The sequence below is a fragment of the Oncorhynchus masou genome, chromosome 6, assembly GCF_036934945.1.
Source record: "Oncorhynchus masou masou isolate Uvic2021 chromosome 6, UVic_Omas_1.1, whole genome shotgun sequence".
NCBI lineage: Eukaryota > Metazoa > Chordata > Actinopteri > Salmoniformes > Salmonidae > Oncorhynchus > Oncorhynchus masou.
Window position 1 is genome coordinate 47,593,823 of NC_088217.1, and position 25,052 is coordinate 47,618,874.

At 40.6% G+C, this 25,052-nt stretch overlaps 1 protein-coding gene across 10 annotated transcripts in view; it reads right to left on the bottom strand.

The window, feature by feature from the left end:
* foxp1b (forkhead box P1b) overlaps positions 1-25,052 on the bottom strand; it is a 206,943-nt gene that overhangs the window by 127,433 nt on the left and 54,458 nt on the right. For all 10 annotated transcript variants that reach the window (XM_064968881.1, XM_064968880.1, XM_064968874.1 and 7 more), the window contains exon 3: positions 12,030-12,073. The gene's annotated coding sequence lies outside the window, so the exon portion shown is untranslated. The remainder of the gene's footprint in view (positions 1-12,029; positions 12,074-25,052) is intronic.

Sequence of the window (25,052 nt, forward strand, 5' to 3'; positions counted from 1 at the left end):
TACTGAACAAAAATATAAACGCAACATGCACCAATTTCAAAGATTGTACTGAGTTAGAAGGAAATTGTCAATTGAAATACATTCATTAGGCCCTAATTTATGGATTTCACATGACTGAGCAGGGGTGCAGCCATGGGTGGGCCTAGGAGTGCATAGACCCACCCACTGGGGAGCCAGACTCAGCCAATCAGAATTTGTTTTTCCCCACAAAAAAGGGCTTTATTACAGAAATAAATACTCCTAGGTTTCATCAGCTGTCCAGGTGGCTGGTCTCAGACGATCCTGCAGGTAAAGAAGCCAGATGTGGAGGTCCTGGGCTGGCATGGTTACATGTGGTCTGCGGTTGTGAGGCTGGTTGGACGTACTGCCAAATTCTCTAAAGCAACGTTGGAAGCGGCTTATGGTAGAGAAATGAACATAAAATTATCTGGCAACATCTCTGGTAGACATTCCTGCAGTCAGCATGCCAATTGCATGCTCCCTCAAAGCTTAAGACATCTGTGGTATTCTATTGTGACAAAACTGCACATTTTAGATGGGACTAATACTTTACAGGTTGCGATTACATTTCTGTTCAGTATATTTAAAAAGTAGTTTCTGGTAGTCCTTGTTAGATGGACAATCAGGACCAGTGGGTGAGGTATTTACCTTTGTATATTTTTCCCTTTATGTGCTGTAGTTATTGGAAGGGGGTGTTATTACGTGTCCATTCAGCACACATCCCAGAGGACATGTTGTGATGTTTTCCCCTGTACCTGCATGCACACATAGTGTTCAGATTCCACCAGCACTGAGAGAGAGCACCGAGAGAGAGAGAGAGAGAGAGAGAGAGAGACAGAGACAGAGACAGATAAAGAGACAGAGAGAGAGAGAGAGGAGACCTCATTGACACTGGATTCAGTGAGAGATCCCTCATATCAGCCCTAGACTGACAAGCGACGGGAGGGGGAGGCAGGGGGGGACTCCAACCTTAAAACAAAACCAATTCTCAGTGTGCATTGTCAAGGGTGGAAGATGTCTTCAGATAGTGGCACAAAAGATCTGCCCTTCCTTTCAGAAGAAGAGAGAAGTTTTCGATTCATTAATTCAAAACTAAATTATCTCCCTATAGACCCTAATCACCAGCAGAAGGATAATAGAAGAGAAAGACGTTTCCAGTTCGGTCATTAAAGTTTTTTGTTGTGTTTTTTCTCTCTTTCTATTCCCGCTTCCTTTAGATGAGAGTATCAAATAATGGCAACAGATTGTAGGGCAAGAGCGAAATCCCTCTCTCAAATATCTCTGTTGTGGAGCATGAAATATGAAATTGTTATCTGGTTAAAATGTTAAACTTGTCTATAAAATGGGTTAATTTGCTTCAATCCTCCATCTCTGGCCTGTCTTTCTCTGGTCTGTCTGTCTGTTCACAAAGCTAGCAGTTAGGGGGCAGAAGATGAGGGGACCAGAGGGATAAGCACACTGTCTTCTGTTTCTTCAGAGAGTGAGATCACTGGAGAGTGAGTGTAATTAACCATGTTTGAAATAAAATCAGGTTGAGCACAAACAGACCGTTTTATAATTGTATATAATATTTTAAAACGACTAACAGTGCTTGAAGGTGCTTGTAATACTATCCCCCAAATGACAAATCCCTCAGGGATTCCACAGAAGAAAAAAATTGAAACTGCATAGATTTAATTAGCTTATAAAAAATAATTGCCATTAGTAAATCTCATCGAAGGGGGTTGAGGCATTTGCCTGAAAAACTTCTTATTTTTGGATGGCGTGAAGACAAAGGCTTTTCAGACAGAAAGTGGCGGGCCAGCAGCCGTTTTGTGCACTGACACCGAGGTCGAGTTAATTAGACTATTGTCATTTTAATCAGGACAGCTCGGCGGCCATCCCTTCCTGAATGAACCAGTGGACTGTAAATGGCTGGGGGATTTCTCTGTGTGCTGCAAGTATGCATGGGGCCCGGAGTCTCACACAACACAGCACACAGCACAGTGCCATGGGTTATGGAGTACAGTGCTGCTGGTTCTCTCACATGCTCTGAACATTAATGAGCCGGAGACACACCAAGGAAACAAAGGCGCCCCGAGTATCACCAGGGGAACCTACTAGCCTTTCATTCTGCTCATGTCTCTGTTCATTTGAAAATAATTTAAATATCAAATATTTGAAATAATTTGCTTCTCCCTGGCTATCAGATTTTGAATAGTGAGTCTATCATGTCGTCTTTATTATGCTCTCAACTGACATTAACATTTAAAACATAATTATTGTAACCATATTTTAAGGTGCTTTTCATTAGTGTTACAGTAATGGTTTATTTTTTTCAGATTTCTATATTGTACTTGTACAATGGGACAATTTTAAGAACAAAGTAAAGAACTTCATGAATATATCATATATTTGCTGAATAAGTTATAAAAATAACTACAGATGAATCAAAACAGACAAAAGAGTAGATTAAACTCTCCTTAAGCCATTGGTTCAAATATATTTCACTGCTAATACTTGGAAAAATTCAAAAATTAAATTATGTTTTCAACAACAACACTGTTCAACCAAATATACTCTAACTTTAGCTTGTTGGATTCTCAGACAACCTGTGGTTGGGAATGGTTAAAAGAACAGTGAATAATGGATCTCATTGGGCCTCTGCCTGCCAATCAGAGAGTTGAAAGGGGTTCAAAGTACTGTATCGCTGTAACTTTCCTCTCCTACCCTGTGACTGATCTGGAGTCAGCTGCAGACAGGTGAGATGTGACAGATCACATGCAGACGAAGGGTCATCAAGTCCCCCCCACCTGTCATCACCTGATGCCCTGAGTTGCACCCACCCATGACATTGGTCAGACAGGAAGCACACAGACAGCCAACTAAACATAGCTATCCTATATGAACTGACCCTAGAGGAAGATCTAGGGAAACCTATGCACAAATCACCATGAGGTCAGTCAGTGCCTGCACACTTGACTTGTGACTTTCCTTTCCAGTGTCCGTTTATGATTATATTAATAGGTCTGCAAGTTCATCGTTTTCAACATTGATCATGAATATTTCAGAGTGTTAATATTAATTTAATCAGAAATTTACTTCAGTCAATAATTCAACACATACAATTAATAATTCAATAAAAAGAATGAACAGCAATTTTGAAGAGGAAACTGAAGACACCCCCCGCTCCCCAATAGCTTAATATGGGGATATTAACTTCAAAACCTTTAGGAAGGCAAAGTATAAATGGCTTTCAAAACCCAGTCTAACTTGCTTTTCTTAATGACTATGTGGTGTTGCTATAGCAGAAGTTTACCCTGACAATGCTCCACCATCCACCAAATAAAGAATCAATCACCTAATTACCATGGAAACCTTGGAGAAAATGTCCCAATTTAAACTGCTCTTTGAAAGCTGTAATCCAAACATGTCTGTCGGCGGAATTGACCAGAGCAATTGAAAACAACAGGTTGTTTTGTTCACTGAGGTGTACATGTAGAGATAAAGGAAGAGACACGAGCTGTAAAGCCGCGCTCCAGTAACAGCTCTCCGTTCACAAAGTTCTTCTGTGAGAGATTTACAGGGATTAGATGAAGAAATTATCTTTATTTGACAGGCTAGCCAATCTCTGGCTGACTGGTCACTATTCACTGTGTAGGCCAGGACTAGCACCAGCAACACACAGCTCCTTCAGTCTGATCATACAAATGTATGAGCTCTCAATCCTATTACCATACAGAAATATTCAATGTCATTTGCAACAGATAAAAGAAGAGCAACTTTCCCAATGATTCCCCATATTGGGTCACAGTCATAACGGTATACTACGGTTATCAGTATATCCTGGTGGCAATTCTTTTTCTGATCTGGTGTTTCCCCCCTGCAGTAAATGACTACATATATAGAACCAATTTCCATGTGCAGTTTAATGACAGATGGAAAGAGATATTTCATGGAGATGTATAGTCAAGAGGAGATAACCAATTAATCAAAGTGCCGGACAATGACACTGGCTAAATTTAAACACACGAGAAACAGGGTCCGGCTGCAGCCCCTTCCCTTAAATTATTAATTACCGCCCTGTTATTACGTAGAATATAGAATTAAAAAATCACTGATTCTACTTAATTACAGTTCACGTTGATACTTGCTACAGATGTCACGGCTTGCACTGGCAATCTTTCACAATGCTTAACCCTGTCAAATAGTGGAGGGGTCCTTCTCCCCCTCCCCCTCCCTCCCTTCCTGTCTGTCTGTCTGTCTGTCTGTCCTCCCAGTGCCTGACCTACAGAATAATTCCCACGCTAACTGAGGAGAGGAGGAGAGAAGGAGAAAAGGGCAGCTTGTTGGGTGTAACATGTATTTCTAAGAGAGCGGGAGAGTGAGTGGAGTATTCAAACAAACATCTACAGTGGGGACACAATAGCATCTATTATGTTGGAACCATAAGAGGAATGATGATGCTCTGTCCAAAATATGTATTTCACAGTGGAATTGAGTTGACTCTTCATACTAGCCAGGCATTCAAGTATATTGGATCCTTTCAGGCACTGCAGTATATCACGACAGAATACTGAATTACATAGTTTTGCTATTTAAAACAAGTATAAAGTGTATTGTATTTGAGTACATGCACATCAACACTGTAGTTTAATTTGCCTACAATAGGAAGACAAAAGGTTTGTTTGCGTGCCACTCACTGAATTCCCCCTTTCTCTTTACCAAGTCATCTTTGTTCCAATAACAAACAGAGCTGAATGCAAATAGTTGGGGCCATGCAGCATTCAATTGTATTGTATTAATATTTGAATATTGAAATAACACAATTCAGATCTAGATATTCCATTTAAATTTCCATGTGTGAACTGGAGTTGCACATCTACAGATTGTGGGTTCCATTAACATCAGCTCCGTTTTTGAATGTTGAAAACAGCGGTTGTTGTTCTTTTTTCCCCCATTTACATGAGTATACTCCTGTAACATACCTCTATTACCTAAAAGCAAGTTACCCTTGATTCCTAACTGTCGCCTATTTCGCCCTTGTCACAGACAGAACAGAGAGATGTCTGTATCACCCACATTCATGCCACTTTAAGCAAATTGGAATCGCCGATAATACTATATTTACATAGCGGTGTTGGCTAGGTGTGATTATGATCATAAAAACGTTCCCCCTACGCTATGATGGAAAGTTGAGCAGCAGTGAGTGAGTGAGGCTGAAGAACATAACTATAAGTTAGCACAAGTTACAGAGGAACCAAGGGAAATAGCTCAATTACACACATGGAGCTCCAGCATCATGTGGCTGTGCAGTGGTAAACAGATGCAGGGTGACCGTCTCTAGTAAGTGATCAGTCAAGTAGCTGTCAGCGGGACTTCATCCATTCACTTGTTGATATGATATATGCCTGTTGCTCCCCCCCACTTACACAAGCCCACACAATTTGCTTACAGGCCTGAGCTGATCAGCCGATTAAATTGAGAGAGGATATCATTAACGTTGTTCCTCGTGTCACCAACGTTTGTTGCACTTTTACAGCCAGTCAAACAGACAAAACGGTTTTGCATGAACTGGGACGGATAGGCTAAGTATGTGTGGCTTAGGTCCCTTCCTCTCAGAGAGCCAGACTCTTCTCTGTCTATGACACTAGCCATTCCACTCATTAAATACATAACCTGAAAACCATAAACTGGGAGAGACCATATTACAGTACTAACAAGTAAACGACAAAAAGTGTATTCTTTATGTCAATAAGTGATGTTATTCTCAGTCAAATCGCTCCGTGCTCAACAAAGAGCATTCAAGACGATATTCCTCTCGGCTGTCGTCTCACTGTGACGGTGCCTCTCACTGTGGCGTTGACTGTGCCTCATACAGAATGTCTGTATGAGGGCCTTTGAGAGCGTACAGCACAGTCTATCTAATCAGAGTCCCTGTCCAGACCTCAGATGTCAGAGTGAATGGGAGGCAGCTTCAGAGGGAGGCCCAGTACAGCCTGGTCTCATAGACTAGACGTAACATAGTAATTGTAAATGCAACTTTTCACCTACTTACTACCTTTTAGCTACTTTGCAACTACTTAACATGTTAGCGAACCCTTAACCTAACCCATTTAGCTAACCCCAACCTTAACTCTTTAACCTAACTTGATTTGATTTAACCCTAAACCCTAGCCTAGCTAACATTAGCCAGCGAGCTAACGTTAGTCAGCCAACTAGAATTAGTAAGATATAACACGTTTTGCAAATCCGTAACAATGTACGTTTTGCAAATTCTTAACAGATATGATTTGTAATTAGTAACATATCATTCAAAATGGGTGATGGACACAAATTAATACATACCATACGAAACGTAACATATCATACTAAATGGAGTGTTTCGCATTTACATAAGAATAATACGAAATGGTCTGAGACCAGGTTGAGATACCAGGCCTGTCCTGTCCTCCCTTAGCTCAGACAGGAAACAAGGAGCAGCGCTGGCACTGCCTTGCCTCATCTGCCTGCCACTGCCAGCAGCGCAGCACTAAGTTCACAGGAGCCGTGTCTGACTGCATGCTTAGCTCAGCGTTGGATGGCTCGTTTGATTCCAGGCGGTGTGGCACATCTGTTGCTTGTCACATCGCGTCGTGGCTCCATGTCTGCGAGCAAGACATGACCCGAGCAGCGCGTTGGTCCGCACGTCTCATGCTCTCTGTGTGTTGACAAACAGCGCTGAGTCTGGCCCAAGTACCTGCATGTCCACAGTCACAACGGTCAGGTGGTGGGACACGTCACTAGCCGTACAACCACTGTCAAATACTCACTCTGGTTTGAGTGACAAAGTGTAGAAATCAATGTGTATATTATCAGTCATCCAAGGAGTGCTGAAAGAATATTCAAAAAGGTATTTCATAATGGCCATGGAAAAATGTAATCTAAGGAAAAAAAATATGGAAAGTATTCACTTAACCTAAGACCTCCTCAGAATTGCCATAACTTTATATTGAGAATCAATTACTTTATTCCAATATCTATAGAAATGCTTTGTTGCTCTAAATCAAATCTCAATAAAGGGTATGTAGGCTTCACAATGTACTTGGACATAATAGTAAAAGTGCTTTAAGTGCTTTTAAAGAAAGAGCCAGAATATATTCCATGCGAAACTTACATCGTAAGCTTAAATACATCAGTGATGACCATTGCTAATTGATTATTTCACCATACATCTACGAAGTACACATCATGCAATAATGAAATGACATTGTTTCCCCATCACCAGCATACATTTAGTGGGAAGAGAAGCACTAAAGAGGCTGAGACGTTGTGACAAATGGAACTGTTTCAGAAGCTCTGGGTTTCATGCATTCAAAAGTACTTCACTTCGGTGTCCTTGTCTTTTCTCTAATCAATATTCAAAAGTGCCTGGTAATTGGAAGTTTAGGATACATTTACATGCAAAGGATTGTCTATCATATTCATCAACTACTTACTTGGCTGACACAAACCTGTCAATGAGCGTTCTTTTATTGTTGTGTTATCTTTAAATTATGAGATGAATGTTTGTGGTACCGAAATGACATTTAGCATACATCTTATCCTAAAACACTTTTTTTTTGTTATAATAATAATTGGAAAATTGAACAAACGTTTGAATTTCCACATGTATTAAAAGCCAAACTGGTTATGTAAATACCTCTCCTACTCAGAAGGTGGGGGAAATATTTAGATGGCTCATTTACATTATCAGATAGCACAACATTCATTTGTTCCATTCAGTATCAACCTGTTTTGCAAGCGCACAAAACTAGACACGACACAGATGCACCACGGCTTATCATGCCACACAACACAACAATACTGATTAAACTGATAAAATGCCAGAACATCACGATGGAACACCATGACAACCCTCTCAACCAGCCACATCAAACCTCAAGATACCAGTATCACAACAACAACGGATCATCAAGATATCAAAACACATACCAAAAGAATATGCAATGCGCAAATAGCCTACAACATTACAACGAGTCTCTAATGTATTCTGAGAGGGTTTATTTGTTTAAGGCCTGCATCCAAAGGATCAGTCTGGCCTTCATTAGTCTCCATCTGACATCTATGTCAACAACATGTTGACTAGCCCCATTCCCAAAGAGCTGCCTAACGCATTCCACTGCACATATCACAGGTTGTTATCATTCCAGAGAGAATTCTACATTGGTGAACACCAGCAATTTAATTAGAGACACTATTTGATCATTCCACAGCTGGGCTTTATTAAGGAGCAGTGGTGTAAATTACTTAAGTAAAAATACTTGCAGTTGAAGTCTACATACACCTAGGTGGAGTCATTAAAACTTGTTCTTCAACCACTCCACAAATGTCTTGTTAACAAACTAGTTTTGGCAAGTCGGTTAGGACATCTACTTTGTGCATGACACAAGTCATTTTTCCAAAAATTGTTTACAGACAAATTATTTCACTTATAATTCACTGTATCACAATTCCAGTGGGTCAGAAGTTTACACACACTAAGTTGACTGTGCAGCTTGGAAAATTCCAGAAAATTATGTCATGGCTATAGAAGTTTCTGATAGGCTAATTGACATAATTTGAGTCAATTAGAGGTGTACCTGTGGATGTATTTCAAGGCCTCCCTTCAAACTCAGTGCCTCTTTGCTTGACATCATGGGAAAATCAAAAGAAATCAGCCAAGACCTCAGGAAAAACAATTGCACACCTATACAATTCTGGTTCATCCTTGGGAGCTATTTCCAAATGCCTGAAGGTACCACGTTCATCTGTACAAACAATAGCACGCAAGTATAAAACACCACGGGACCACGCAGCCGTCATTCCGCTCAGGAAGGAGACGCGTTCTGTCTCCTAGAGATTAACGTACTTTGGTGGAAAAGTGCAAATCAATCCCAGAACAACAGCAAAGGACATTGTGAAGATGCTGGGGGAAACAGGTACAAAAGTATCTATATCCACAGTAAAACGAGTCCTATATTGATATAACCTGAAAGGCCGCTCAGCACGGAAGAAGCCACTGCTCAAAAACCACCATATAAAAGACAGACTACGGTTTACAACTGCACATGGGGACAAGATCATACTTTTTGGAAAAATGTCCTCTGGTCTGATGTAACAAAAATAGAACTGTTTGGCTATAATGACCATCGTTATGTTTGGACAAAAAAAGGGGGAGGTTTGCAAGCCAAAGAACACCATCCCAACCGTGAAGCACGGGGGTGGCAGCATCATGTTGTGGTGGTGCTTTGCTGCAGGAGGGACTGGTGCACTTCACAATAAAGATGGCATCATGAGGCAGGAAAATTATATGGATATATTGAAGCAACATCTCAAGACATCAGTCAGGAAGTTAAAGCTTGGTTGCAAATGGGTCTTCCAAATGGACAATGACCACAAGCATACTTCCAAAGTTGTAGCAAAAGGACAACAAAGACAACATATTGGAGTGGCCATCACAAATCCTATAGAAAATTTGTGGACAGAACTGAAAAAGTGTGTGCGAGCAAGAAGGCCTACAAACCTGACTCAGTTACACCAGCTCTGTCAGGAGGAATGGGCCAAAATTTACCCAACTTATTGTGGGAAGCTTGTGGAAGGCTACCCAAAATGTTTGACCCAAGTTAAACAATTTAAAGGCCAAATACTAATTGAGTGTATGTACTGGGAATGCAATGCAATGAAAGAAATAAAAGCTTAAATAAATCATTCTCCCTACTATTATTCTGACATTTCACATTCTTAAAATAAAGTGATGATCCTAACTGACCTAAGACGAGGAATTTGTACTTGGATTAAATGTCATGAATTGTGAAAAAGATGAGTCGTGTGAGTCGATATTTGGGGTATATGTACTTTACTTTACTATTTATATTTTTGACTACTTTTATTTTTACTCCATTACATTCCTAGTGATACTAATATACTTTTTACTACATACTTTTTCCCTGACACCCAAATGTACTCGTTACATTTTGAATGCTTAGCCGGCCAGGTAAATGGTCCAATTCACTCCCCTATCACGACAACATCCCTGGTCATCCCTGCTGCCTTTGATCTGGCAGACTCACTAAACACACATGCTCCGTTTGTAAAAGATGCCTAAGTGTTGGAGTGTGCAACTGGCTATCCGTAAAAAAAATACAAATTAATGGTGTCGCCTGGTTTGCATAATAGAAGGAATTTTTTAATTAATTTTACTTTCACTTTTGATATTTAAGTATATTTAAAACCAGACTTTAGACTTTTTCTCAGGTAGTATTTTACCGGATGACTCACTTTTACTTGAGTCATTTTCTATTAGGGTATCTTTACTTTTACTCAAGTATGACAATTGGGTACTTTTTTCACCACTGTTAAGGAGGAGTTCTCAGCACCCCACCACCCCCCCCTGACTCCATTGAGGGTAACACAGCAGAGGATATGTAAACCAGTATAGTTCATATAAACCTGTATAGGGTCAGACTACATTTGGATAGTCCAGATGGTCCATCTGTAGATGCTCTACAGATGGTCCTACCATCAACAAACTATCTGTTTAGAAATAACTGCTTGCTAAACTTACAATTAGGTTTAGTGTTAGGGCTAGGGTTAAGTTTAGGGTTAGGGGTTAAGGTTAGGGTTAGTGTCTGTAGACATCTATTGATGGACTATCCAAATAAGCCAGTATAGCTCTGCCTAGCAGTCAGGGACAGTAACTGGCTCTAACAGAGCTAACCTGTACTCATACCCGATGTCTGAAACCCTACAACAACACCATCCAACCCAGTGGAAGACAAACTGTGTTTCATCTCCGCGTCAAGGCACTGGACAGTGTTACCATATGAAATGTGACAGGATTTCTCTGTGGAGGCTTAAGTCATATGTAAGTATTCAATTGCAGACTGAGGATCATGGCCATACGGTCACAGAATACAACCTGACCAATATCTGACTGAAACAGACAAGAGACTGAACAGATAAATGTAATCTACAACATGTCTCGCCAAGGTCAAAATGAGCTCTTAACGCAAACACTAGATTTAAGTCTGAGCCTCCCGAGCGTGAAGGTGGTGTGGTCGGTAGGAAGGTCAGCCATGTTTAGTGTTTACAGTATACTCCAGGCTTTGAAATAGTTTTGCAGTGTGGAGTCTGCTCTGGGTCATTGTTTGTTTTGGATGTGTTTATACACCACACACAGTGTAAATGACTTGGGAGACGGTGCGAGGAGACTTACAGACATGAACCTGCATATAGTATCTGGTCATGTTTTTGCCTTGAATTCAGTCACAACCCGCTGGGCACAAATGTCAATTCAACACCTATTCCACGTTGGATCAATGTAATTTCATTGAATTAAGGTGGAACAAAAACTTTGATTCAAGTGTGTAACCAGTGGGAACTGTGACTATACGGTGGTGTGGATTCGGGGGTTACGGTACAGGGAATCTATGTTGATCATGCATTGTCACTAAAATTTCTGCATCATTCAAAGTAATGTAAATACTAAAATGGCAAAAAACAACAGATCAATTACAATAGCACCTGTTACTACAGGTGTAGGATCTTAATTTAAGACAGTTTTCTACAGCAGGAAAATAATTCTGCAGCAACAGGATATGTCAATTATAATTCATTGATATTTTTTGTTGGGGTTGATAATTTTTTTACGTTATGGCAAATGAAGTCTGACATTTGAAACCTTGAAAACACTACAAGTTTGCATTTCCTGAGGTGCAGGAAAATTCTCCTCAACAAAAGAGTGATCAAATTAGGATCCTACATCTGCATGTAAAATCTAATTTATTGTTTTGTAATCTCAATTTTCATCAGATGTAAACAATTGCATGTATTATGTTTCTCTGAGATATAGCTCAAACAAGTGTAATGTGGATTCACTTGACTAGGCCTTTGTTTCGTTCAAAACCCTCTATACAGGGAATCTCTCATCCATGGATGTAGTGTATTTAATATGAGTATTTGAGTATAGATCTGTCATGTCTATTAGGAGTCTCTGGTTGTGTCAATGGGGTCTTACTCTAGTCACTTACTTTGATTTCTGTCTCCAAAGGGGGTCACCACTGGAGTCTCTTGGCTGGAGGAAAACACAAGCAGGTGGAAGAGGGGGAGGGAGAGCGAGAGGGAGAGAAGGGAGGGGAGGAATAAAAGTGAAAAGGAGAAAATGAGGAAGATATTAATATCAGTAGGAAATTAAGAAATCTATGGCACTCCTTCAATCGAAAAACGACACACACAGTATTTAATTCCTGTTGGGTACCACCCTGTTATTGAGAAACAGTATTATGCTAGTAAATACTCTATGTCACAATGTGTGCTTGCGTGCGTGCATGCGTGGGGTCACTTTCAAACAATTCTTCATTAGAGCAGCATCAAGTAGGTTGTTCCTCAGAGCTTATTTTCTTTCCATGTTTTAAATATCTTTGGATACATATTTAGCATCTCAAATGAGAATTCCCTTGATTAAACAAATAAGGGCACATTCAGAAAACTGTAATTGAGTTCAAATGTATTCTAGCTGTGCTCTAATTGCATTTAAACACCGTTCCACCCTAACCCTAGACCCACAGCTCCTTCTGCTTAATTACTGCCCTCTGAAGACAAATCCCTCCGCTGTGGATGGAAAAATAAAAAACAGTGTAAGTTTTATGGCACGTTGTTAAAAAGACCTATAAACTTTTTGGGATTCAATATAAATAAAACCCCGGCCCCGAGTCGAGGGCTCAGAGAACACGCAGCACACTGAAATAACTTGTTGGAACATTGCACACCCCATCTCAAATAAAACGCCACACATTAACACCAACATCATGTGGCTTACTTCTGTCACTCGGCCTGCATCCCCCACCTCCACTTTTTCTCTCCTTTTTAAAACATGGAGGGAAGAAAAGGCTAAATGTGTTTCCTGAAAGGAAGGAGAGGTGGAAAAAGCTCATCCTGCCCTTGGAATCACCACCGCGCGTCCTGTCCTGTAAGAACTACCCGCCACTGGCCTTTCTGCAGAGGCAGCAGAACTTCCCTGAGAGGAGAGGGGACTGTCTGCCAACTCAAACAGGGCTCCCTCTCCCTCTCCCGGCGGCCAGCGGCCCACGGGTTTGCCCTGCTCAGTGCTGGTGTTTCCTGAGGGCTCGCTGCAGCTGGAGCTCTCTTAATAAAGGCAACAGGGAATGTCAGAGAGCTACTGTAATCTCACTAGCCTGCTCCTGTCAGCAGGACGTTCACAATCAAAGCAGAAACAACCCCACGCATTGTTTTTTTCCACCAGCCCCATCATAAACTTCCCACGAATCACAAAGACAGCATGGCGAGAGGGCAACCGCTGGTCCCTGATCTTGCCAAACAAAATGCCAGGAGACCGGGAATGACATTCAACTCTGGTTTAAAAATACGAGCAGTTAGAAAATGATTAGAGTCTTATTTTATTGTTGAGCGCCTGACACAGGAGAGGAAACCAGAACAATCAACCCAACTGACTTTTTTTTCCTGCTGAATTTAGAAACACTAATTAGTTTTGCTCTCATAAACCCAACCTGAAAACGACCAATTGGAAAGTGAGAATGAGACGTACAGCAGAAACAAACATTCTCCTATTAAAGTCCCACATCCACAACTTTACCGCAATGACTTTCACACGGCTCCCATGGTGAGCCGAATGTTACCCACTCAGCGCAGTCACGTACTCATCTTGATAAGTTAATAGGCCTTTATGTAAATCCTTTAGCAAGCCTTTTACAGAGTCTGTAGGAAAGTATTACTGATCTAGAGAGCCACATCAAACCCAATTGGAGAGGCTTGGTTCAACAGATGTCTGAACAACCAGGCTGACCTCAGCACCAGCTGGGCTCTACCGTGAACCAACCAGGGCCAGACAGAGAGAAAGTTACCTGTTCGCAGCTGCCTGGTTTACATGAATTTCCTGTTTCAAGGGTATCGAAACCACTATATCCCTAGTACCCATTGACTAACAACTGGGACCTGTACCTTCCTGTGCTAGCCTATCACACAGCGCATTCTCTTGCCAAGTCGTGTGGGTTTCATGTTTAGTTTGTCATAAGAAATGAATGATAAACTTGTCTTCAGGAATTTTCACTGCTATTCCCCCAGCAAACAGCAGAGAGTGTTTCATCACTGTCGGGCCTAAGACTGATGGCCTGTCAGAGCCTTCTCCTGCTCTCCGGCTACAGCTTGTGGGCTGGGAAGTGGCTAAAAAAAGGCCACGGCTACACTTCCCTGGCTTGCGCTTTTTACCAGGAGTAATTCTCAGATGCCAGGTCACTGCCAACGTCCTTGCAGCCAATGGCAGAGAGGCCAATAAGTTCACATTAACTGCAGAGCGTAACTGCGCTGAACATCTGCTCATGAATGAAAGCGCTGCCCACTAACTCAGCGAGTTGAGGCCTGCTGATGAAAAATTCAACGCTCTCCTCGCTGGGACGCATGTTTTGCGCTATTCTCCTGAGTCCCCAAAATTATATTAAGAGAATTTCAGTGCGGCCCAGTGTATCTGAGAGAACAGCTGGTGCTGAAAAGGGATCTGCTGCTCGCCGGGAGCTCAGGGACTTCACACGGGATCAGCCTTCTCGTACACCATTTGTCCTTGAAGGAAAAAAAATGTGTTAAGCACCCAGGTAATAATAAGAAAGCAACAGCTACATTTAGCTGATTACACTACCCATGTGTGCAAAACCAGACTGAGAATAACCAATGAAGACATGAATTGAAATGGGGGGGGGGGGGGAGCGGACAAAAGGGCAATTGTGACAATAAGTAGCACCCCCTGGAGACATCTGCATACTGTAACACTTCTCCTTTGTTTGGCTTGTTTCCTGATTGGAACTCATTAATTTGATAACTAGGGGGAATCTACCCCCCTACCAAACCAACATGGAGTTAGAAAGAGGAGTAGACCCATCCAATACAGCACATGGGCACCAGAACAACGTGATGAGGTGAAGAAATTATTTACCCCAAATTACCTGGTCACATGCAGTCTTCCACTTATACTGAGCAAATTTGAAATATCTCTTCTCATCAGATGGTGAAATAGCCTCTGTTGAAAATAATACATTTAAGGAAGTGAGGATTCTAACCAAAATCTAAAAATAAATGTTTACGTTACATTTGGTGATTTCACTTCTGTCTTCCTTTAAAACGGAGATGGTAGGCATCACTTCACTGACACAAACGCGTGGCGCACACAGCGACACACAACCATTCATTCTCTCCAAATACTTTTGTCTCTATTGCTTGCTTGTCACAATATCCCTCAGATCACCAAGTTTTCATTCCTCCAAAAACACAGTTGCCTTTAGGAACACTTGTGTGGGACAAAACTCACTATTATGTTTACAGACGAGAGAACTACTCATTTACTGCTGGGCTTCCTGTATGTTCCGTTTAGAGAGAAAATGATGGCATATGAAGGAGTTATACAGTATTTAAATTATCATGATGTTACAACCCCCTCCCCGAAGACTATGTGGGTGAGTAAAAAATTATTTTACAAGACGTTCGGCTGGTGACAAATCACAGCACTTTGTCTTCCTGACACCATGCCTCCTTCCTTCTTCAACCTCCCAACTTCACATGGTGATAGGAAATCACACATTACCACACTGACAAACAATTACAACCATGTCATTAACGAAAACCCTTCCTGAGCCAGCGCTTTGCCAGACAGACACAAAGCATGACAAACCTGACAACACAACACGTCTTCATGATGTCGTAGAATAAACATAGGATTGATCAATCATGACACTGGGACATACATCCAATTTGGACAGGAATCAAATTGGGTGGGTTGGGTGTCAGTGCTTTGTTTAACAAAAGTATCATTACCACAATCCTAAGTTGGTTCCAAAATGTAAAACTAATATCAAAGCCAGAAGGTAGAGAACTCAATTCCTCACTTTATATTAAAAGTCAACCTTTTAGAACAGTTTTCCCATTTAAATGACTTAATCAGATATTAAGCATTAGTATCTCTTTTAATCTCCAAGTGTCAGCTGGCAAATGAAAAAAAGCTAGCCTCTGTAAATATGACTGCTTACTTCTAACACAAGCATTGTTGACACGTAATGTAATTTCAGCGGGACATCCAAATGAAAGCACTACGGGGTAATATAATGCTCTTAATGAGAATTCTTTCCAGCTCGAGACCTTGGCGAGATAGCCATAATGCACGGCTTCTCTTTTTAATAAAATAATTGTTACAGTTATTAAAGATGAATCTCATCAGAGGCGAGATGACAAAATAATTCATTACCAAAACCCAGGCTTTAAATAGCTGCAAATTAAAATTCCCCTGAAAATATGCTTCCTGATGAATGGGATCGTTATTTCATATAAATATTGGATATAGTGTGTCCTTGAAAGAAAGAAATATTGCGACTGTCCATTAAAAAGTTTGCAGTATAAACCAATGAACAGTTTAATCAATAACAAAAACACTAACAATACCAATACTTTAATTATTGCTACAAATCTGTTAAATATGACAGGATGTTAGTCTTACCCAAAGCTCATTTCTGACACATCGATCAGAGGAAGAAAAGTATTTAAGACTTATAAAGATGTAGGATCTTAATTTGAGCCAGTTTGCTACAGCAGGAAAATAATCCTGCAGCAACTGGAAATGTGAATTATTATTTGGATTTGAATTAATGGACATTTTTGTAGGGATTGATCCATGTAGGGATTGATACATAAGGGAAAATTAAGTCAAATTTCAATGTGGAAATTACAAACTTCAGAAGCCTTTATAAACCGCATTGCAAGAAGTTCTCCTGCAACAGGGTGATCAAATTAGGATCCTACATTTGTAATAACTCCTACATATGGGTGTTAACAAGGTAGACCACTGAGCTACTGCCTACACGGAGGTGCCCACGTCCCCCTGAGCACGGGGAACCACGGAGAACCATGGGGAACCTTGGACTCACTACTCCCACCAGTACATTCATGTGTAAAACAGAGAATGTTTTGAGGCCCATGGCTCCACTAACTCTCCCCTGGTCCCTCCCCGCTCACAGCTCTTCTCAAGCCTTATTTGTGTATTCAAAAGAAATTATTTACAGTGATGGCATGGAAACTTCCCAGCATGCCTTTTAACCTGTCGTTTTTCACTCTCTTCACAGCAGGCTGTCCAGAGGAAATGCTTTATTATTAAGATCCCGGAGACATAAAGAGCCAGGGTGACTTAATCCTGCATTACTGTCTAAAAGGTAAAGTTATTTAGACCAATAAAGCACTAATATATTGTTTTAGTGGAATTACACAGAAGTTATCTCTACCTTAATAACATCACAGCAACCCCTAATGTTGTTGAGATCAATAAAGCCTATTAAAGTAATGACCTCAACACAGATAACACTGTATACTGGCATTACGAAGCACAGAGAACAACTGAAGTCAAATCACAAACCATTCTAATACGGTTCAAAATGTGACCCGTTTCAGGAAGCTAGGCGTATGTTGCACATCACTACTTCACAGGAGAGGCATTTGAACATCTTTTTTTGTTGTATTTTATCAATATGCATTTTTTGGCAGAAATACCTTCTGGAACATGTGAACTTGTATGTGCCTTAATAACAAACTTGTATTCCCTATGTAAATACAAATAAAATTGTTAAATTACAAGCCAAGTTGGTTTAGCTATGGAAAAAGACAGGAACCTTCCCGCTAGCCATGACTGGCTGAGATAATGGATGGGCTGGACATGCCGGGAAATGAGTGTGGATTGGTCTGCCGTGAAGCATGCATCTGTCGATAACGTTAGCTGCTCAGTATGTGTTGATCATCCTTTCTAGAGCAGATTTTTTTGTTTGTTTTTACAACATTAGCCATCAAGAAATACAAAATGTGTTACTTTTCTCAACAACACTGACGCCCTGAATTTAGCAGGCGCAATCAACAGATCAGTGGGAAAAAGTTGTGATGGGCTAGTTGCACTGCTAATTATAGACTAATGTTAGTTAGCTAGCGAACATCGAACCTAGTTGGTTAGCTTTAGCTACTTGCATATTCATACTAGGGCTACTGTATGACAATACGTTTGTATTGGTAGCAGTATGAGTTTGGTTTATTCCGGTTCATTGTTTAGCTAGCTAGTTACATGTCTAAACAAGAGACTCTACTTCACCAGATGATTACATGACCCATCAAGTTAGCAAGGTGTGTCTGGGGGAGATTACGGCCAGCTATTGTATTTCATGAACATGTGTACATGTCTAGACAATAGTGACCCATCCACTTAGCTAGATGTGGCTATAGCATTTCTTTCACATGACCCATCAATTTAGACAAGTGTGTCTGGGGTAAGCGTAATATAATAATTATCAAATATTTGTATCTGGAAACTTTGTTTTTGATATTGCTACTAAGCAAATACGCTAGTAACCATTTTACTGTACTATTTTCACCTTCTGTGTCCTGTGCATTTGACAAATTCACTTTTATTTGATATAGAGTGTGTTTACCAGAGATGGTAATATGAACAACATAACCTACACCAAAATCAGATTAGGATATAGGCCAAGGACTCCCTTATTGTAGACTACTACGGTTACCATATTTAGCCTTGAAAACTTTGGTTGTTTACTACACTACTCACTCTGTTTAGCACATGGCCTCACATGTGAATCTTTAAAGACATGGGTGGGGCTAAAGCTTAAGAGGGTGTGAACGATGGTGAAGGGGTGTAGACAAAGAAGAGCTCTTTAGTTGGTATACCAAAACATTCAAGGGGCATTTTCTCCAAAGTGGGGTTACAAGTTTATGAACATTCAAAGCAGAATTACTTTCCATTTTCCCTCAACTGTAGTGTATGATATACCATTTGTAGCTCTGAGTCTCTACTTTTATCCAGTGTAATAAACACAATTTCAAATTTTGTTACATTGGTGGTGGGTCACAAATGTGAACATGATGAATAGTGAACGCTGTGCCCTAGGAACTAGTTTATGACACACTGACTTAAAAAGGGTAGTTGACATGTTTCTTTCCTGTTGGAAAACACTCTTTCTCTTGCAGGCCATAGAATAAGGAGTTGAGGTTCATATAAGCCCTCTGTGGTAGAACCCTGTATGACGTGGAATCAGTAGAGCTCTCCAAACCCACACTTCCCGCAGCCAGCTCCTACTCCATTCAGATGGGATCATTCCTAGCAGTGTCCACCAGGTGATGCACTAAATCAACCTAAATCAGCATCTGTCCATCAGCCCCTGAGGTGAACGATGACCACTGTTCATCTACTCCTACATGGTCACCCCCTCCCCCAGTCACCATGACAATACAGGAGGAGAAGGAACGTGCATACAGCAGCATCATCACACTCCTGTGCTACAGCTTAAATCCAATCAGATTCACAGTCAGTGATGGGAGATACTTAAGGAACTGAAGGAACCTCACAAATCATATATAAGCAATGTTATGAAATAAATTCAAGGTATAGCCCTGACAGACTAAATATGGCCATTGTTTAATTCAGTAGTACGAACATCAACACAGATTTTGTAATTGGTCTAGAGGTGTCACTGAGAGAGTTTGATAAGCTTATACAGACTGGTCAATAGGGGGGATGTGGTGAAGCATACAAATGGTTGAAGAGAAAACACTTGTGCGTGCGTCTGTTGTTAGTGTACAGACATATGGATTGCAGCACAGAGAAACACCACAACTCAAACCACAGGAAAGACTGTTTTGATGTTACCTCTATCAGCAGGATAGGTGATGAAAAAAAAACACTTTTGTAAGACAGAAAGTGTGAAAGAAAAGTCCCTTTGCAGGGTTTCATTATGTTGTGAGATGAATTCAGAAGTTCAGGCAGAGGAATGACACTCAAAACATAAACAACAGAAATAACAAGAGCCTTTTAAGAAGTTTCAATTGACTCTCACATCAATGCATTTGTGAAGAACACTTTAGGTAGATAACTGTCTGAGTAACCGGAGAAAGGCAGTATGCCACTCAACAACAAAAGCTTTTTGTCATCTCCTCTTTCTAGTTTGCACCAATACCAAACTTAAGCATTCACATATGGTTAGCCTCTCTCTACATTTTCACAACCCAACTAACTGTTGATATCCCCAGTTACACAATGAAGCCATTTCACAGAGGTCAACAAGCAGGCACCCGAGCACCATGAGGTAGGGAAATCCCTACTTTTCTTTACATCACAGCTTTAAAACAGATTACACCTCTATTTTTTTCAGGGATGGCAAACAGGTATGAATAATAGTGTGATTAAGGGAGTATTGACAACAGGAGAGGAGTTGTGTCTCAGCTGGAGGCTCTTTGATTACTCCAGAGGACTAAATCCAGGGGTTATATCTGCACTGTACAACGCTGTCCTCCTTCCTGCAGGGTCCACAGTCAGGCCCACTGCTGTCCCACACAGACCGACCGACCACTAGAAACCTGAGATGATCCAGGCAGCACAAAGAGAGCACACAGAGGTGATGATTGTGAATAATACCTCTGCAAAACGATCATCTTTGACAGTATAATATTACCGAACAATAAATAAATGGGGCTAATAAGGGAAAGAGAGAGAGCGAGAGAGAGAGGGAGAGCAAAAGAAAGAAAGTAAAGTGAGAGGAGAGGATATCTGCCGCCAGCCTCAAAGTGAAAGCATAAATAAAGTGTGGTGCAGATCTTTTACCTTCTTCAATTATCTGGCTTTTGACATGCAAGCTGAGCACAGTATAATTAACATCTCTGGAGATAATGGGGTCGCTACTCACTGATCAATCTCACACATATATTATCCGCCTCTTACCAATCTATGCTCCCTCCGTTACCATGAGAAGGGAAAAGCGCCACTATGGCATTTGCCTTTAAATAATTCTCTGAGATTATGCTTTATGTCAGCTCCAATAGGGCCCATATCCCAAAACGTAAATTAGGGCTGAGATCCAACAGATAGCTATGGTAAATACACGAGCTGATGCAACGCTATCTAACTTGTTTTTTTGCATGCCTATTCATGCAAGATCGAATAGTATCCTCTTAATCAATTACTCACTAAACATATCACTAAATTAAAATTGCATTTAGCCCTATTCCCCATAGCCAATAACATTAAATCATTGGTCTAGTAATCTTTGCACTGAGGTAAGTGTCTTTGAGAGGTCATCTTCTCAGCCCAATATTCTCAGGCCAATCTTGTAAAAGCTGCTAGCCACACCCTCTGACCAAGATAACACCTGATTCGCCACTAAACCTGCCCTCAAGTGATTTTTTTGGGTCACACAAAGTATTTGGTTAAAAAAGACTAAAATCACCAGGAATTGTGTATTTTGGCAGAAATGCCTTCTGGAACATGTGAACATTCATGTGCCTTAATAACAAACTTGTATTCCATCTATAAATACAAATAAAATTGTTAAATTATGAGCCGAGTTGGTTTAACTACGGGGAAAAAACAACAACCATCCCGCAGCCATGCTTGGCTGAGATAGTGAGTGGGCTGGATATGCCCAGAGATGATTTCATATTATTCTGCCATGTAGCTCGCTTCTGTCTATGACAAGAGCTGGTCAGTACACAAGTGTTGCTCTCGCTAGTTAATGCTACATGTATGATCTGTGTAGTAATATTATTCGTATCGCATAGCCATTTGTATTGCTAGTTATAGACTAATGTTAGCTAGCTAACATTGAACCTGGTTGGTTAGCTACTTGCAGATTCATGCAAGGAAACAACGCTATGAGTTGGGATTATGGTTCATTGTTTAGCTAGCTTGCTACACGTCTAAACAAAAGACTCCACTATGCAAGTAACCATTTCAATAGAATGTTCATGGCGTCACTGCAACAACTGCCAATAGACGTAGCTGGTAAATTCACAGAAGAACTGACAAATGTACGAACTCACAACACCAGTTGAATATGGCCCGTGTCAGGAAACGTTGGCAAAAAATTATAATACATTTTTTGCTAGCAGCACAGTAGCAGTCACCAACGCTCTGTATAACATTAAAAACAGCCTGACCAGCTTTACTAGGGCGAGTAAAATGGTCCGAGTGAGCTGCTCTCTCATTTGTGTCTAGAAGTAACTTACAAGCTAGTCAGTTTGTGTGCTCTACTGCTGTTGTTAGAGTAGGTTTTTAGCATTCTGACCTATCATTTTAAAAGGATCATTAGAAAATATTTTTGCAATTATATTAGCACAGCTGAAAACTGTTGTTCCGATTAAAGAAGTAATAAAACTGGCCTTCTTTAGACTAGTTGAGTATCTGAAACATTAGCATGTGTGGGTTCGATTACAGGCTCAAAATGTCCAGAAACAAAGCACTGTCTTCTGAAACTCGTCAGTCTATTCTTGTTCTGAGAAATGAAGGCTATTCCATGAGAGAAATTGACAAAAAATGGAAGCTCTCGTACAACGCTGTGTACTACTCCCTTCACAGAACAGTGCAAACTGGTCTAACCAGAATAGAAAGAGGAGTGGGAGGCCCCGGTGCACAACTAAGTAAGAGGACAAGTACATTAGAGTGTCTAGTTAGAGAAACAGAGGCCCCACAAGTCCTCAACTAGCAACTTCATGAAATAGTACCCGCAAAACACCATTCTCAACGTCAACATCCGGGAAGCTGGCCAGTTTTATTTCTTCTTTAATCAGCTAAAGTTTTCATCTTTGCTAACATAATTACAAAAGGTTTTTCTAATGATCAATTAGTCTTTTAAATTTATAAACTTGGATTAGCTAACACAACTTGCCTTTGGAACACAGGAGTGATGCTTTCTGATAATGGGCCTCTGTACACCTATGTAGATATTCCATTAAAAAGCAGTCGTTTCCACCTACAGTAGTCATTTACAACATTAATGTCTACACTCTATTTCTGATCATTTTTATGTTATTTTAAATGGAGAAAAAAAAAGTTATCTTTCAAAAACAAGGACATTTCTAAGTGACCCCAAACTTTTGAATGGTAGTGTATATATAAATATACATTTTTTTTATGACACCTTCATTTAACTAGGCAAGCCAGTTAAGAACAAATTCTTATTTACAATGACGGCCTACACCGGCCAAACCTGGACGACACTGGGCCAATTGTCCGCCGCCCTATGGGACTAACAATCACGGCCGGTAGTGATACAGCCTGGATTCAAGCCAGGGTCTGTAGTGACGCCTCTAGCACTGAAATGCAGTGCCTTAGACCGCTGCGCCACTCCGGAGCCCATGATATACCATTTTCTAGCTCTTAGTCTCTACTTTTATCCAGTGTTACAAACACAATTTCAAATTGTGCTACGTAAAAAAAAAAAAAAAAACATAAGACGAAATAGAGCCGGCCGGTCACACGTAGATTAATTGAGAAAAGTGAATTATTAAGTGACATAAAACATGTTTCAGTGCTTGTTAGGCACAAGGATGGACATTGTCAAGAGGTGGACCACAACTTCCCTTACAGATCCAAAGCCACCACAACAGACTCAGTAGAGGCTGTCCCAGTCTAAATAGTGTTGCTCTCTCAGGTTATTTACCAGAGATTCTTTGAAAACAGCTGGAGCCAAAAGCCCTGAGACGTGTATCTAGTTGTTGTTTGGATTATTTCCATCCGCCTGTCAATGGCAGGATCACATCTCCAGAGATGGAGGTGTAGTGCCCTGTAGGAACTCACTAATACACTGCACCCAGAGAGAGAAGAGAGGAGAGAGGCAGAGTTCACTGGGGCACCCTGCACGTTATCCACCCCTTCAGGGGGGCTAAATGAAGATGAGGAGTACAGTCTCTGCTTCTGTTAAGGGTCAGCTGCTGCTGCAAATACAATAAAGCTGATTATTGTGGAAAACAGACAATAATATAACCTAGATATTTTCTGAATAATCAAGTAGGTATTGCATTCCATGTGTCGCAACATTACAGCCTGGAAGTATTCAGATGAAATCTCCACACAAAGCATAAGAAAACAAAGATATTCTTTGTTTATGATAAAGTACACCAATTTAGAGTCACCTTGTTACATCAATACCAGTGTAAGCCCACATTCTGATTTGCTTGAACACCAGTGTTCCAAGTATTCATTTTATGAGAAATAATGAGATGTGAGCTACTGCTTAACTTCCACATTATAAGCATTAAGCACAGCCTCCTAAGTTCTACATTATCTCTTGAAGCATGAGGCGGTCAGTATAATATCTCACTACTTAGAGAAGTGATCCATGAACAAAATGGAGATACAATATATTTTTGTATTTGTAAGCCTCATTAAAGCCATTAACCTTATATACTACCAGTCTTGATGCGAATGTTGCAAGAGCAGCCTCAATTATTATCACCGTTTTGAAGATACATTTCTGAATGACAACTGTTCCTTTTATTTACCAATATCAATAAGAAGCATTGACAACAAAATCAAAACATCACTGACAACGAAAATGCACAATTCCAAAGTATGAGCAACACTGCAATTTAAAAGAGACTGAATTGATTGCAAAATGGAGGATTAATTTTTTTTTTCTCCCTTTGCCACTGTTGCTAAGGAGGTTCAGTGAGCTACTTAAGTGTATTAATGCGATGCTGCCTGGAGACTGGATGGTTTATCACTTTGCACACTCTCAACAAATGTGCGTTTTATGTGGCAGGTCTGAGTTTAGACTCTGGTGTCCAGCCGTAAGGCAGCTAATAAAAAAACGACCTTTGAAACCTGGTGTGTGTGGACTAGTACCGACATGACACCACCGAGCAGGCAGGCGTCAATGTGGCTCACCTTTTCACCATGCTCACTAGCTGACAACACCCTCTGCCTCCAGACTAGCAGTCTGGCAACAGGACAACAAAACTCAGACAGGTGAAAGTCAATGTGTGTGGAGAATAAGTTGTTAGAAGTAATATATTTAAAATTGCAAGATCCACCAGGTAAGTAATTTAATCAATTAAGTGTAACAGTAAACATACTCACTTTTTGCTTTCGGTAAGGAGATTACTGTATTGGAGGGTGACAACACTGATAATTGCACAGTACCTACACCATACAATGTAATTATGGAGATTTAAACATGACACCCCTTCCCTTCCGTTTTACAAGCCAAGCGGAATTC